This window comes from Neodiprion lecontei, chromosome 1, assembly GCF_021901455.1.
Source record: "Neodiprion lecontei isolate iyNeoLeco1 chromosome 1, iyNeoLeco1.1, whole genome shotgun sequence".
NCBI classification, from domain to species: Eukaryota; Metazoa; Arthropoda; class Insecta; order Hymenoptera; family Diprionidae; genus Neodiprion; species Neodiprion lecontei.
Window position 1 is genome coordinate 35,126,803 of NC_060260.1, and position 13,233 is coordinate 35,140,035.

A 13,233-nucleotide genomic window follows, 5' to 3' on the forward strand; every position below is an offset into this window, starting at 1 on the left:
TGTTTTATAACAGATACAGAAGTGTGCTTCGATAGGATTCTCGCGCCTTTCAAACGAGTTGTGACATTGGTCGGCTGGCCTTTCCTAAATACCAAACCGCCAACCATGTCACAGAGTATAATATGTATATGCATTAGGTATGTACAGGCAGGCGTTAGATAGGCGGGACATTTATAGTGTATGAGGCTACCGTCGGGCTGTTTACTTCTAGGCTGATGCTGTTCGCTGCTCACCGATTACGTACAGAAAATAAAGAATCGCTTCCATATACACCGATGGGCGATCGTTGCAAGACCTTAAGAAATCTCTCGCCATATAGGATAACGAACTGCACGACGAGGACGACGACGTCGGAGGTGCACGCGTCTGACACGAGTTTGTAATTACGGTAAAACCCTCGCTGCTCGCGCCCCTTGCTAGACTCGAAAATACGTATCCAAAAGATTGCCGAGGCAAATTAACGCCTGCTCGTAACTACCGTTTGCGTGTGTTTCCTCTTAGCAATGCTGATCATCCGTCTGCATATACCTGGCTAGTTAGTGCGTGTCCACTTGCGAGGAGCCAAAAAACATCCTCTTTCTTGCATTGACCGAGCTTCCATAGGTGTACGTATTATACGCTTGACCACCTCCACTCCGACGATGCTAATTAGCTAATCCGTCCCGAGTGCAGAACCGCGTATATAACTGATTGCACCGTGTAACGGACGAATACTTTTTAAATTGCGTTCAACCTCGGTATTTCCAGGATCAGACGTCAGCGCGCCTTTGCCAATTTCAAGAGGAATTTCAGTCATCTTGTATGTCTTAATAGGTGTACATCAGGATTGCACAGGGAATGCATCCGGGTGAACTGAACGGTGCAGCAGCATCGCTTCATCAAGAAACTCGACGACCGGCCGAACCACCATTTAGATCAATATGATCTACTGCTATATGTCGCCACGTCAATTGCCGTGCCAATTGTTATTGTCTCAAAGTCGAATTCATTCTCTCGCGTGATGTCCCGGCCCGAATACACCTATGGTACATCGTGTACTACTCGTGTAACACGCGTGCGAAATTTTCACCGATGAAAAAAAATTTCATTCGGCACGATTTTAACGATTTAAAAACTCTCCCTCAGTTCGTTACGTTGCATCAGTTGAGTTAGTTTTTTAACAACTTTTTTTTCACCGTTGACGCTCTCCCTCTCATTCTCTCTCGCTCTTCTCGTTGGTTCCAATTGCTTTTCCAATAAAGTTTGAAACACGAGAGGGGCGCACGAGATTCAAAGCTCTGCGTTGAAAAGATCAGAGAAATTGGAAATAGCGATGGTGGGTAAAGCGGACGCATAACGTTCACATGCAAATACACTTACACAGACGGCAAAACATCCTCGAAGCCGGTGCGATTCAGTCATTGATTTGCCTTCTAATGATCGAAGGGATCGCTACGTCAGACCCCGACAATCTATCGGGGCGTGGAGGACGGAGGAAGGGCCGCAAGGACACGTCATCTCATGGAACAAACACCCTCGGGAAGAGAATTGAGAGCCAAAGTTTCTTCACTCAAGTTCAAAGTTCCATCGAGCCTCGCAATCCGCCCAGAACAATGAATCGGCAACTATATTATTTTCCCAGAACTCTGTAATACTTATGTATAAAGAGCTCTGAATCCTGCATTTTACACTCTAATTCATTCTATTTTGCAGTAGGCAGCGAAGAGACCTGACGGTGCCTCGCGTAGACTGAAGCGTAAATCATTACTTTTTTTTTCATCCGAATTTGATTACGATACAGTCGCACGTTGAGTCGAATTTATCAAATTCGCGTATTAGTGAGCTATAACAATTTTTTATAATTTAAAAAGTTGGCGTATTGCTTCCTCAGGAAAATCGTCTTACAGTGGCTTACAAACACATGAATTTCAATGAATACTAAACAAGTCCGGCCATGTCGTTACAAAATTATCGACAAAGTATTGATTCCCGACTCGCCGACCTTCTTAAACTCCTAAAATACATAAAGCCATTTGCAGTCTACACACACGACTTACACATCATTTCCCGAATGAAGTTAAGACACCTCCTTAAACTGCAGGATATACATATTGTCAACGTTTCGACGCGAAAATACGTACCTGTCGAATCTTAACACACCTCCCGCAAGCTTTGCCCTTTATTTTTTTTTTTTTGCGTTCGTCGTTACTACCGATCAGCGTGGGACGTGGTGGGAGGACGACAAATGTTGCGAATGCTTCGGCAAGAGAGGAATTGGAGGGACGGGCGGGGAGGCATGACATATATACTAGAGATAGGAGTGTAATCTGGTCTAGTGCTGTCCAGAAGTGAATGTGCCTGAAAGAAACCACGCTAGCTGAACAGCCTGCTCCGGTGTCGTGACGGGGACAAGACGGACGAATAGACTGGCGGACAGGAAAGGTTAAGGTCTCGAGTTCGATAGCCGAAGAAGCAGATCTGGGAACCGCCTTAAGCTATTGCGATTAACGCACACGCTGTTAATGGACGAATCGCATACTGATTCAATGTATCAGTTTTTCCTTGCGTTACGTTTTATCCTTATTGGTTGATTTTTTTTTTCTTTTTTTTCTTGATGCCAAAATTCAGTTTTTTTTCTCATGTTTAAACCGTGCTTCCTATTCTTCCCTGCATCCTGCAACAGGACCTTGATTCACTCGTCTATTAGTGTAGATTGCCTCATGATTACCAAATTAAAAACGAACACACAGTGAAACAGGTTGAATTACTCGTTTTTGATATTAATTAGTTTTGCTTATATGTACAGGATTTATATGCTGTCGATTGTTTTACGATGAAAAAAAGAAAAAGAGAAAAAATACTTGACCATAGTGCACACTTCCAGCTTCGAGATCGATACTGTGCTTCTATTTTATCTGCAGCTCGCTTCGGCTTTCATTCAGTAACACCGATCCGGGTTATAGTTATACATATAGGTGGTGTGTAATTCATGCATTCACAGACCTTGTGTTAGTCAATGAGTCCAAGCATCAACCACCGGTCAGTGTCCGTGTGAAAGAAACTGTAAAGTAACGCCTGACCACGAAATACCGGAAATCATTGACTTTCGCCGCGTCGACTCAGGTTCTCCATTGTTTGTTCACTTTTATTATATTCCCTTTTTATCGCGCCGGCACGGAAAGCTGGGAAATTTTTCATTCTCTTTAGTTTTGTTCGCCTCGTTCACCAGATACAGTATACGAATTCTCGGTTAAATCGATTCCCGGACGCAACTGAATATCTACGCCGTCACCGAGATCTTGCAGTTTGGCAATTAGATGACGCGTTCGTAAACCTCGTTGATTTTTGTATGAAAATTCGAACGGTAAATTTTTCTACTTTCCTGCAACCTCTTACTTTCAGTCTTGTACAATCATCCGTAGACCGAACATACAAGTATACGTGTGTTTTTTAACGGTGGTGTAATAAGCGTGGTCATCAATTACACCTAAACGACCATATCTTTAGCAAGATTTCGCCAGCAGGGTCAAATTCTATTTGGAAACGTACGCTGCACGTTTTGTGATCGATCTGGCAAGTCCAAGCCAGAGGAGGATGGAAGATCCGTACTGCAGAAAAATCCTTGGTGATAATTCGTGTCGTTTTAGTAGAACTACGCAACGGATATGTTTACCGTGTTATAACGTGGATAGGTACATAATAGCTGCAGGTGAACGGATCATTGCGAGAATAACGTCGTACGAGTGCTGTGAGCATTACTAGTAGTAGCAGTGGTGGTGGATAGCAATAGTTACAGTTCCTCGCTGAAATGCAAATGTTTCGCAAAAGTAAGAGGAAGCAAAAACCTGAGGCGGCAAGTAAGAGGACCGACCAAACCGTCGCGTTCGATTTGAAAGGAACCCGCGAGCAACGTCGCCGGCAATATACGAGCAATGCGGCTACATTGGTGAATACCTGGGTATATATTTCACATAATGGTGCGCGTTCAACGTTCGTTGCGTTTCTAAGATACCTATGCCTACGTATAGTTACACGTCTGCCGCTCCGTATACCTTTCATTTGGTCGTTATGTCAGACCCGTTCCTTTTAGCGGTGTTTGCCTTCCCCCTTTTCGACGAATGACTCACTTCACTATTGGGCGACGATCGACGACGACGACGACGATGACGTCTTCGACGAGGAGGGCTGGCAGCCTCTACTTTTCGTCGGCCTCGGGTACGAAGAACGTGTATACAATGCCGACGCATACCTAAACGGGCGTAATAATTAGCCTGTTTCGTTTCGTTGAGTTATTTATTAGTTTTATTTCGGCAAGGTGGGAAATTTTTTGACTCTCGAACTTGAAAGGATCCGCGGTTTTTGAGCTGCCTTGATTGCTAACAGGCTCTTTGCGGTGATCGCGACTAGGTAGGTGGTCAGGCACCTTCGATAGTCAAGGCCAGAGACGATGCCCACTCTCACGAACGCGTCTCTGTTCCCGACTTTATGCCTGCACGAGGCGGGCGATTCGTTATTCCACAACCGCCGAACGAAACGACGAAAATATTGAAATCAACGCCGCTTAAGGATTCCGTAATGAGTCTTTGGCATTGGTACGCATATTATTTTTACGAAAATTAACTTTCGCCTGTGAGATATAAAGGTATTGCCGTCATTCAGCATGTTCGACGACCATTAGTCTCTTCAGTCTTTCGAGAAGTGACTTTCAAGGCTTTGAGTTACTGAACTTATGTCGGCAACAAAATTTCGGAACAAATATTTGCTTTCAATATTGCAAAGTTTTCGTCGTTTTTTCCATTTATGTACGAATTGCTTCGACCTTTAGTCTGGAAACTTCAAGGTTTTCGTAAGTTTCTGATCCGCACAAGAGCCGAATTCCTAACCAGCGCAGAATTATTGTCGTCGGATAAAAAGTATGATAAAGTTAGAAATCAAGCACATAATCCTGCCCTTTGTAAATATAGAACCGAATATCCTGCTGTGATCCTGTGAAAGTTTGGAATTCCTGCAGCACCTCGTAATTCATGGACTTCTCAGTTAGTCTACTCTCGTTGTCTGTCAGCAAGGAAATCGTCGAAGATTCTCCGATTGTCTGAAGAAGATTGAGGAGTAAACGTGACTGTACCACAAATAATCAGGGTGGATAATACAATCGTATTCGAACTGACTCCCACCTTCTCTTTCTCTTCGACTTGCTGGCGAGACACTTCCTTATGAGGCAGATTCAGCACGCGTGACTAATCCTACACGAATATTTACGCTTAAATATACGTTGTGATTACAATAATTGACGGCACGACCGAGAGGCTGGACTCTGCCGCCTGCACTCGGAGTCCAACTTCTATTCCCCGTGATGTACGTAACGTACGGAATATAGCTAAGATACGGACATGGACAAACGGTCATTTATGGCAGGGTTAAACGCCATGCTAATCAATATATTATACGTGCGAGCACCGAGAGAGCGGAGTACAGCTGTTCGCGCGTGTCGCTTCAAAGCTCGCGTAAACGGACCCCATGGCACGACGCGAGCGTGCATGAGCCAACCTACACCCCCCCCTCCCCCCCCCCCCCCCCCCATACACGAACATATGTGCGCAGGCACACCCTAAAAAACTAGGGCAATGACCTTTCGAATTTCGAGTCTGTAAAACCCGGCTGAAAACGCCAGGCGGTGCCCATATAACCGTGTGTTCCAAATTTATCTCACCGTCGTCTCAGACTTGTCCGACTATATACAGGAAACGAGCGATATACAAAGCCGACGTCGTGGCGTTGCTGATTTCAAAAATGGTGCCCAAAAAGCGGAAGAACCTTAGGGGTCACCGCTTCTTCCTTTTTACGGGCCGTGATGAAAGGAAATGAGGTGAAACAATACGCATACGCTTTGGTCTAACCAATATCAGCCAACATATCCAAGGTGACGTTATGCAGGCTTGATATATTTTGTCCGTTGGTGCTTATATTATTATTTTTGCAACTTTTGATCGCACAAACTGACATTTTCAGCAAACAGAATGTACGGGAATGAATAAGTAGCATGAAGTAACCAATTGACGCGATTTCTTTGAGGTAATCTCGGATGTGTGCAGACCGAGCGAAAATCAGTCTTCGGTTCTGACACACCTTATTTCCTTACATCACGATACTGGCAATCTTTTCGAGATCGATCCCGGTGGGTAATTTTCGTTTTCCAATGCAGCCTTCTGCCTGCCTGCCTGCCTGCCTGCAAGATGCACGGCTCGGTGAGTTTAATTTAAATATGTAATTACACTTGGACGGAAATGGCAACGACCGTGATATCAATCAATGTAACGTGCAGGCCATTTAACGGTACTTGTTAGGTAAAATGACGGGCACAATATGCATGTAGCGATATTATCCTTACATACACACCTTGTACCTCGCGTAACACACCCGCGGGAGAAAGTCCGGCGTTATTCCAGTCCTTTCGATTATTTCGAAGGTTTTAACGCGTCGCGTCTACTTCGGTACCAGCGTCTCGATTTCAATCGAATTTTCATTGAAAATTATGAAAAAGTGGCGATTTCTTGCAGCAGCTCACCGGATTACGCGACCCGATCAAATTATGTCGCTCAGCGCTTGGTAACTGCTACGAAACCGATTTGGCTATATATATATATTTGCCAACAGCGCCACCAGCTCGCGTAATAGCTCAGCAATGGGCATTAAAATTACGTCATAATTAGTCTCGGATAGATTCAGCGCGTGTCTCTCTCTGTTTACCCGGCTTGTTGCGGAGCTACACCATCGACACTGTGCTCTCTATGGTTGCAGCGCAGAGCTTGCGCTCTTGAGCCAAGTGTTCAGCCATTCGCGCGGAATGCGCACAATGAAAGCAAGGTTGATTTCAAGGTAGATTCCCGCAATATCTCCAGATCGATTAGTTTCGCACAGCATGATCGCGGTTTGACCCTTTTTCTCAACTGGCCGGCTGTCCCTGCTTCGGGCTCGTATCCGTTGCAGCCCTTTCGCCAGTTTTATACTCCAGCCACGTGCGGCATGTGGGCAGAGTATTTTCCCGTTCATACATGCCTGGACGCGAAAGTCCAGCATTGTGTGGGTATCGTTGTTTCTGGTACATTTGACATCAGCTATGTCGTCGACGCGCTAGAAATGCGACACGCCTAATCCTTGGCTTAGAAATAAATATCAGCAATAATTGTTTTCGTTCGCAAAGTTGCCAGCCAGTTTCTTTCTAGCTCGCTCCAATACGACACGAATCTTTAATCAACGCGTTCATTCGTGACCATTAATTACCTGCTACTGCTTGAATTAAACGTAAGCTTGTTCTGTGTACGGATATATAACGTTGTTGCGTACAACGGTCCGGGAGATTGTAAATATCGTTGGCGAAGACTGCATTTCACCGCTGTAACCCACCACTCCTCAGCGTCTTATTAACCCTAATTTATAAATTGCTCCGTTCATTACAACTGCTGCTACTACCGTCAGGCAGTTGGTCTAGGTACCGTCGCTCTCAACTCCTGTTACAGCCACGCTCTTGCTCCGACCGTAATACGCACCCCGTCACCTTTTCACACTAATCTCAATCGCCATTATTGTCACGGTTATCACACTCCGTATAACGCGCCATTGTTGTGTCTCCAACGGCCAAATTCACAGTATCCCACAGACACCTCGAGCTCCGTGTGGGATTCGAATTGCATTTATATTATACACCGACTTCTGTTACACTGGGTTGTTGTCATTGTAAGTGTGTCCTCGTTTATCCAAAAAAACACTACGATAAGCCTATCAACGACTAGGAATTAACCTCGTGTACAATGGAGAATGAAGAAAATTGGAAGACACGGCACAACGCATTGCGTCTGCCCTGTTTTATAATCTTGAAAACCATCCATGAAGGTATTATCTTCTCTTTTGGTAACTATTCTAACCAACGTTCCTTATCCACGATCAAAGTAGATCCACTTAAGCCGGGCCGAGTCTTCTAGTGCGGGAGCAGCTCCGTGGCCGATCCACCACCTCTATCTTCTTCCGCGATCTTGAACGTTGGCCGTGGCCGTGTTAAATCTTCTCATCTACTACTTTCCCGGATCATTTATATCTGCGTCTGCGGACGTAATTTTATGCGAATAAACGCTTGTGCTGAATGCAGAGAAGCAATTATTGAATGGTCGCCGCGGTTATGAATGCCTTCCACTTTGCTGCTCAGTAGCCCGTTGGAGTTGGCACGCTGCGCCAATGACCCCCCCCCCCCCCCCCCCCGTGCTATCGCCAAAGCCTGAGTGCGGCCGTCCGAGACGGCCAAAAAATATGAAAGTTGAAAACCCCTCTGTTCAAGACGCCCCGCGGGCTTCAACGTTCCCAGAATCAGATCTTCGCGTGATCTCCGACCCTGTTCTTGCTCCGGGGTCTGTTCGTCTGACCTCGGTGGTTCGTAACTCGTTCGAATTTCCCCGCCCTTGAAGTTCAACCGGGGTCTGGAACCCGAAATCTGGCTTTTTCATCATTTCTGGTGAAGAAACCGGAGGAGCAACATCGATTGGTTCGTACAGTACGGCACTGCCGGTATCGTGTTCATCATTCGGCCTCGACCGTGCGGCTTACGAGCAGCCCAGTGAAGTATAAGGAACCTGACTAATCATACAGTGTGGCTAGCGGTGATGATTATCATTACTCGAGACATGAGAGTTCTTGTGACGAATAACGTCAATGCGGTAATGAAAATTACGTAGAAGTTTTCTTCGAAGATTTGAACTTTGCGCCTTCGTTCAACGAAGTTTAATGATGTAAGCAGCGATGAGTTCGCGGCGCGTCTGCGGCACACAATCAGGGCATGAGAATATTCGATTCCGTTCCGCGAATGATGGAAAGAAACCGTAAGCTGACGAAGATCCCAGTTGTAACCCAAGATTCAGCGAAACTGGGCTTATCACCGACGATTCCCGGCTAAATGCGGTCGTTGAAAACGCAAATTGTACACTACGCGGCACTGTAACGCAGGCGGGTTTCGTGCCTTGGCAAGGTTTTTCCAAACCGGTCTATTTGCGGTTGTCACGTGACCCCGGCAACTCGCTCTACACTCTATTTACCGCTGCAACGTATCGCTTGCAGCTTTTCCAACCACGTGGTGCTAATCGGTTCCTCACATTGGAAAGAAGGGACCAATGAAGTTACCCCGATTTTCTTCGCGTCTTGCAAGCATGTAACTTGTAGATTAAGCGTCAAAGGTTCGTTCGTACGGTATCCGCTGCGCATATAGACGTCAAACACAGAGCTCGGGCGAGAAAATCCCACGGGAAATCGCGGTGTGCAGAGTATGACATCAGCAGACGAAAGCAGTGATTGCAGGGTCAGCGGGAATGGAACCGTGCGTCGATAGGACGCTGGTTGCGGCCTGACTCTGTGCAGCGATACGTTGGGTTCGTACGTGTATGCAATGTCGCAACGACCGAGTACGTGATACAACACTGCTGGGTTCCTCTCTTCCTCCTCCTCCTTCTCCTTCTCCTTCTCCTTCTTCTTTTCCTCCGCTTCTCCTCGTACGAAAGAAGCGAATAGGCGTTTTTCTGAAACAACATCCGAAGGACACCGCGGCGCTGCCAAGACCTTGGTGTCATTACGGACAACACTTACCGGCTGCAGAGATTACCTGTCCAGAAACGACACGCGTTCAAAGCACCTATATCTCCTTATAACCACTTCGTGACTGCCCACTTCCCGTTTACGTAACGACAAATTATACACGGTTTGTATACTTACTGATACGAGCATCATCTCTCCTGTTACACCAAGCATCGATGCCAATTTATAATTGTGAAAAGGATGCTAAAAAAGGACGAACTCCCGATCGGAGGATCGCTCCTGTCCTGCGAATGGGACTTTTCGTTCGGAACGCATCCTCGATTTCACCACAACTTCGGCTAACGGTTGTCGCGGGCATGCGAGCTCGTCGCTGTAAACGCTTTTGTAATTTATTTATCGATTCGAAGACGATTCGAGCTCGCGATCAACGGACGTCGAATCATTTTCTATGTGGAGAAATTTCGTCCGTGCGCAGGGTTCGAAACGACGTGCTTTATTTCAGAGAAGATGATATAATAGACTTCGTTTATCAGGGATTCCCAGTGTTAACACTGTGTGTTTTGCTTTCTACGTTTCTCGGTACCTATTCATCACAGTTCACACGTGTTAACTCTTACGCGCATTTCTACCGCACCCACCGGTCCTCCTCACTTCCGCTACCTCCTCCTTCAGCCTGCAGTTCCATTAGCAACAGTCTAACTCGTATTATTGCCCAGCTCTCCGTTTCAATAAATAATTTCTATTGCCACTAGCTTCCAATGAGTCTGTACCCGTTAAGCGAACGAAGCTTTTTCCGTTTTCCAAAATTTCCGATGAATTACCGCGCAATTTGCAGTCCAAGGAGACTCTTTGTCAACGGCTACGTCCCCGTCGACTCGGGTGGTAGCAAAGTGATATTATCCCTCGGTGTTGGATCTACCTTACTTTTTTGACGAACCTTTCGAGGCTGGATTACATCAGCCAGGTATCTTGAAGGCGACCCTACGAAACGAGGGGATGGAAAGATAAAGAGAAAAGTTTTCGAAATTCCGGCGAAAGGACAGCTGTGCAAAACTCTCCCGTAGCGATGTCCCGTAGTGGTCCGTCGTCTGTTGGACGTCTTGTCTGTTGCCGAGGTTTCTGTCACCCGAAGACCGAAGGCGTGGGTGGTTCCAACCAACCGATCTTATTCGCGCGCCGCTACCCCAGCCAACAGCTGCCCCCTGTTATACCTGCGTCAGCGGATGAGCACTCACAATCAATCGAAGGGGGCCCTAGGATTTGGTCATCTTGTTGCGAACCTACCGAAGTGCGTCCGCACCCTACGCCCTCGCATCCACTGACAAAAATGTGAGCGGACTTTCATGAGGGGAAAAAATTGGAAAAAGAAAAACATTCGGATAGTCGAACATAGAAAAGACCGCGACAAAGAGATCCTCCCCGAGCTTTGTCGATTTTTCAAATCCGCAGCCGAACAGAACTTCGAGTCGTGAGAAAATATTTATTACCCAAGTTCTTATAAAATTAAAGCTTCTCCGCACGAAGCTACAAATCGTATGCACGTATATCTCGTCTTTGGATAACTTGGCGTTGCAGCAATAACGAATTGCATTATTGGCGTTACATTGCAGCTTCTATTTGTCACCTAGTGTTTACGACACAGTAATACGTATAAGTAAAGTGTTTTCGTATTTTCACACACTGCGGCGCGTTTAACGACTGTTATTGACGATATTCCCCTCTTTGTTGCAGGTAAGCAGATGTTTTTTCCCAGCGTGACGTTGGCGGTAAGAAATGTTTTATTTATCTCCGTTTCTTCTCTCTTCTTTATTCTTTTTGAGAAGAAGCTTGTTCAACATCCAACGCTGCATCTCGCCCAAATTGCGATGCGATCACTCGTCGTCTCGACAGCGAGTCATCCAATCGCCACACACGCATACTGCACAGTCACCATCGTTCAGTGTTTACTCAATTTCATATTTCAAGCACGTTCGGCCGATATTCGACCCGCGCAATATGAAGCCGCTTCTGCCGAAATGCGGAATTAATTTTCTCGCAATAACGGGTTCCACAGGCATCTGTAAACACATCCATATATGCATGGATTCAAACATCAAACTCCACCGTCAGAGTTGGAACTACTCAGCATCACGCACTGCGAAAGTACTCTTCCAGTCATTTCTACATTCGCATAATTTACCTGACAGACGCTTTGCTTTACCGAAGAAAATTGATAAACAGACCATTCTTCGGTGTCAGATGCGTACAGTGTACTCGGAGTACTTGGCTCTGCGAACACTCGCCAGCCTCTTCGAGATTCTTATACTTACCTAGTAATTTCTATTCAAATTTTGACGAAGAAAGTGTCGCGAACCGATCAAAATGGCTCTGCACATCGGCACTCTGCGTGCGATTTGAATTAACAAAATGAGCGCCAATTCTGCTCACAAGGACCATGGTTCCAGGACGAAGCGCCATCGGTACAGCGGCGTTTTACGTCTCTCACCAAGCAATTGAACAATGATGAACGTGCCTCTGAGTGCCTTTAATTTAAAATGAAAGTAACGCGTATATAAAAGATTCCATACTTTTCACATCCCCCAGCCGCAGCTTCTCCCCTCAACGGTAATCGATTGGGTGAATATTCAGCGCATTCGTTTTCTCGAACCGCTTGATTATTTTCGCCAGTCTTCGGTGAGCCGGTAGACGATATCGACTTTCAAGAGCATTGGACAATAAAAACGGAAAATGGCCGGCTGCATTGTCGCGGTTGACTTGACGATTCGTTCCGGAATTGGAAACCGACGAAATTAGAAATTTCCGTTCACGTTTCAGGGATAATTATTACTGTTCAGAGTCGCACCGCATACTTGCCGCATTGTCGCGTGGTGCGGATTGTATTTTTGTTTTTTTTTTTTTTATTTTATTTTTCTTATTAAACGACGAAAGCTCTGCCCGCCTGTACGTCGTTCGCTCGGCAACTGTGGCGCTTATTGCCACTCAGACAAACGGACAATGGCTTCCTTCCCATTACCCTTTCTCACCAGCAATTACCACAGAATTAACAAAGAGCCTCCAGAGGCGAGGTGCGCGTACCGTATAACAACCAAGTCTCCTCGGCGAGGCCATGCGCCCGTTTCACTACAATATTTCCATTTTCTGCCTCGCAACACCTCCTCGAAGACGGCCGCTCTTTCTTTATTCCCTCTATACAACGTACGTACGTATGTACGTATATATGCCTGCGATTCTCTCGGCAAGTACGTTGTACGTACAGGTAGGTACAACGTGCAGAGCACTCGCTTCGCACAAGCCTTGTTGGTACGAGCCACGAACACGCGCCAGCTGTTGTGCTCTCCTCCTCGGCTTTTTTCATTCTTCTTCATCGCCTCCCGCCCCTCTCTGCTCCTCCTCCTCCTCCTCCTCCTCCTCCTCCTATTCTTCGTACGCGAATGACCTCGCTCGCGTGAACCGTCGTGAACCGCGATCGGAAGGCTTATTTGTACCTCTTCTCCGAGAGACAATCTGTGCCGTGCCGTGACGTACGTTGTGCGTACACCTGGGATGATGATGAAACAGGATGAAGAAATCGATGATACGGAACAGCTGATCCTACCGATCTAACTGCCCGGTGTGCGCCGCCGATTCCGTGCCGTCGGATGTGCAAAATTGGGGTGGTGGTCGTTGTAGTTCGTTGGGACG

At 46.3% G+C, this 13,233-nt stretch overlaps 1 protein-coding gene across 3 annotated transcripts in view; it reads left to right on the forward strand.

Annotated features, from left to right (window-relative positions):
* The window catches only part of LOC124292632, a 134,026-nt gene that overhangs the window by 91,049 nt on the left and 29,744 nt on the right, over positions 1 to 13,233 (forward strand). The window contains exon 2 of one of the 3 annotated variants that reach the window (XR_006902520.1): positions 11,284 to 11,318. The exons of the other annotated variants lie outside the window; for them this stretch is intronic. The gene's annotated coding sequence lies outside the window, so the exon portion shown is untranslated. The remainder of the gene's footprint in view (positions 1 to 11,283; positions 11,319 to 13,233) is intronic. 3 annotated transcript variants of the gene reach the window in all.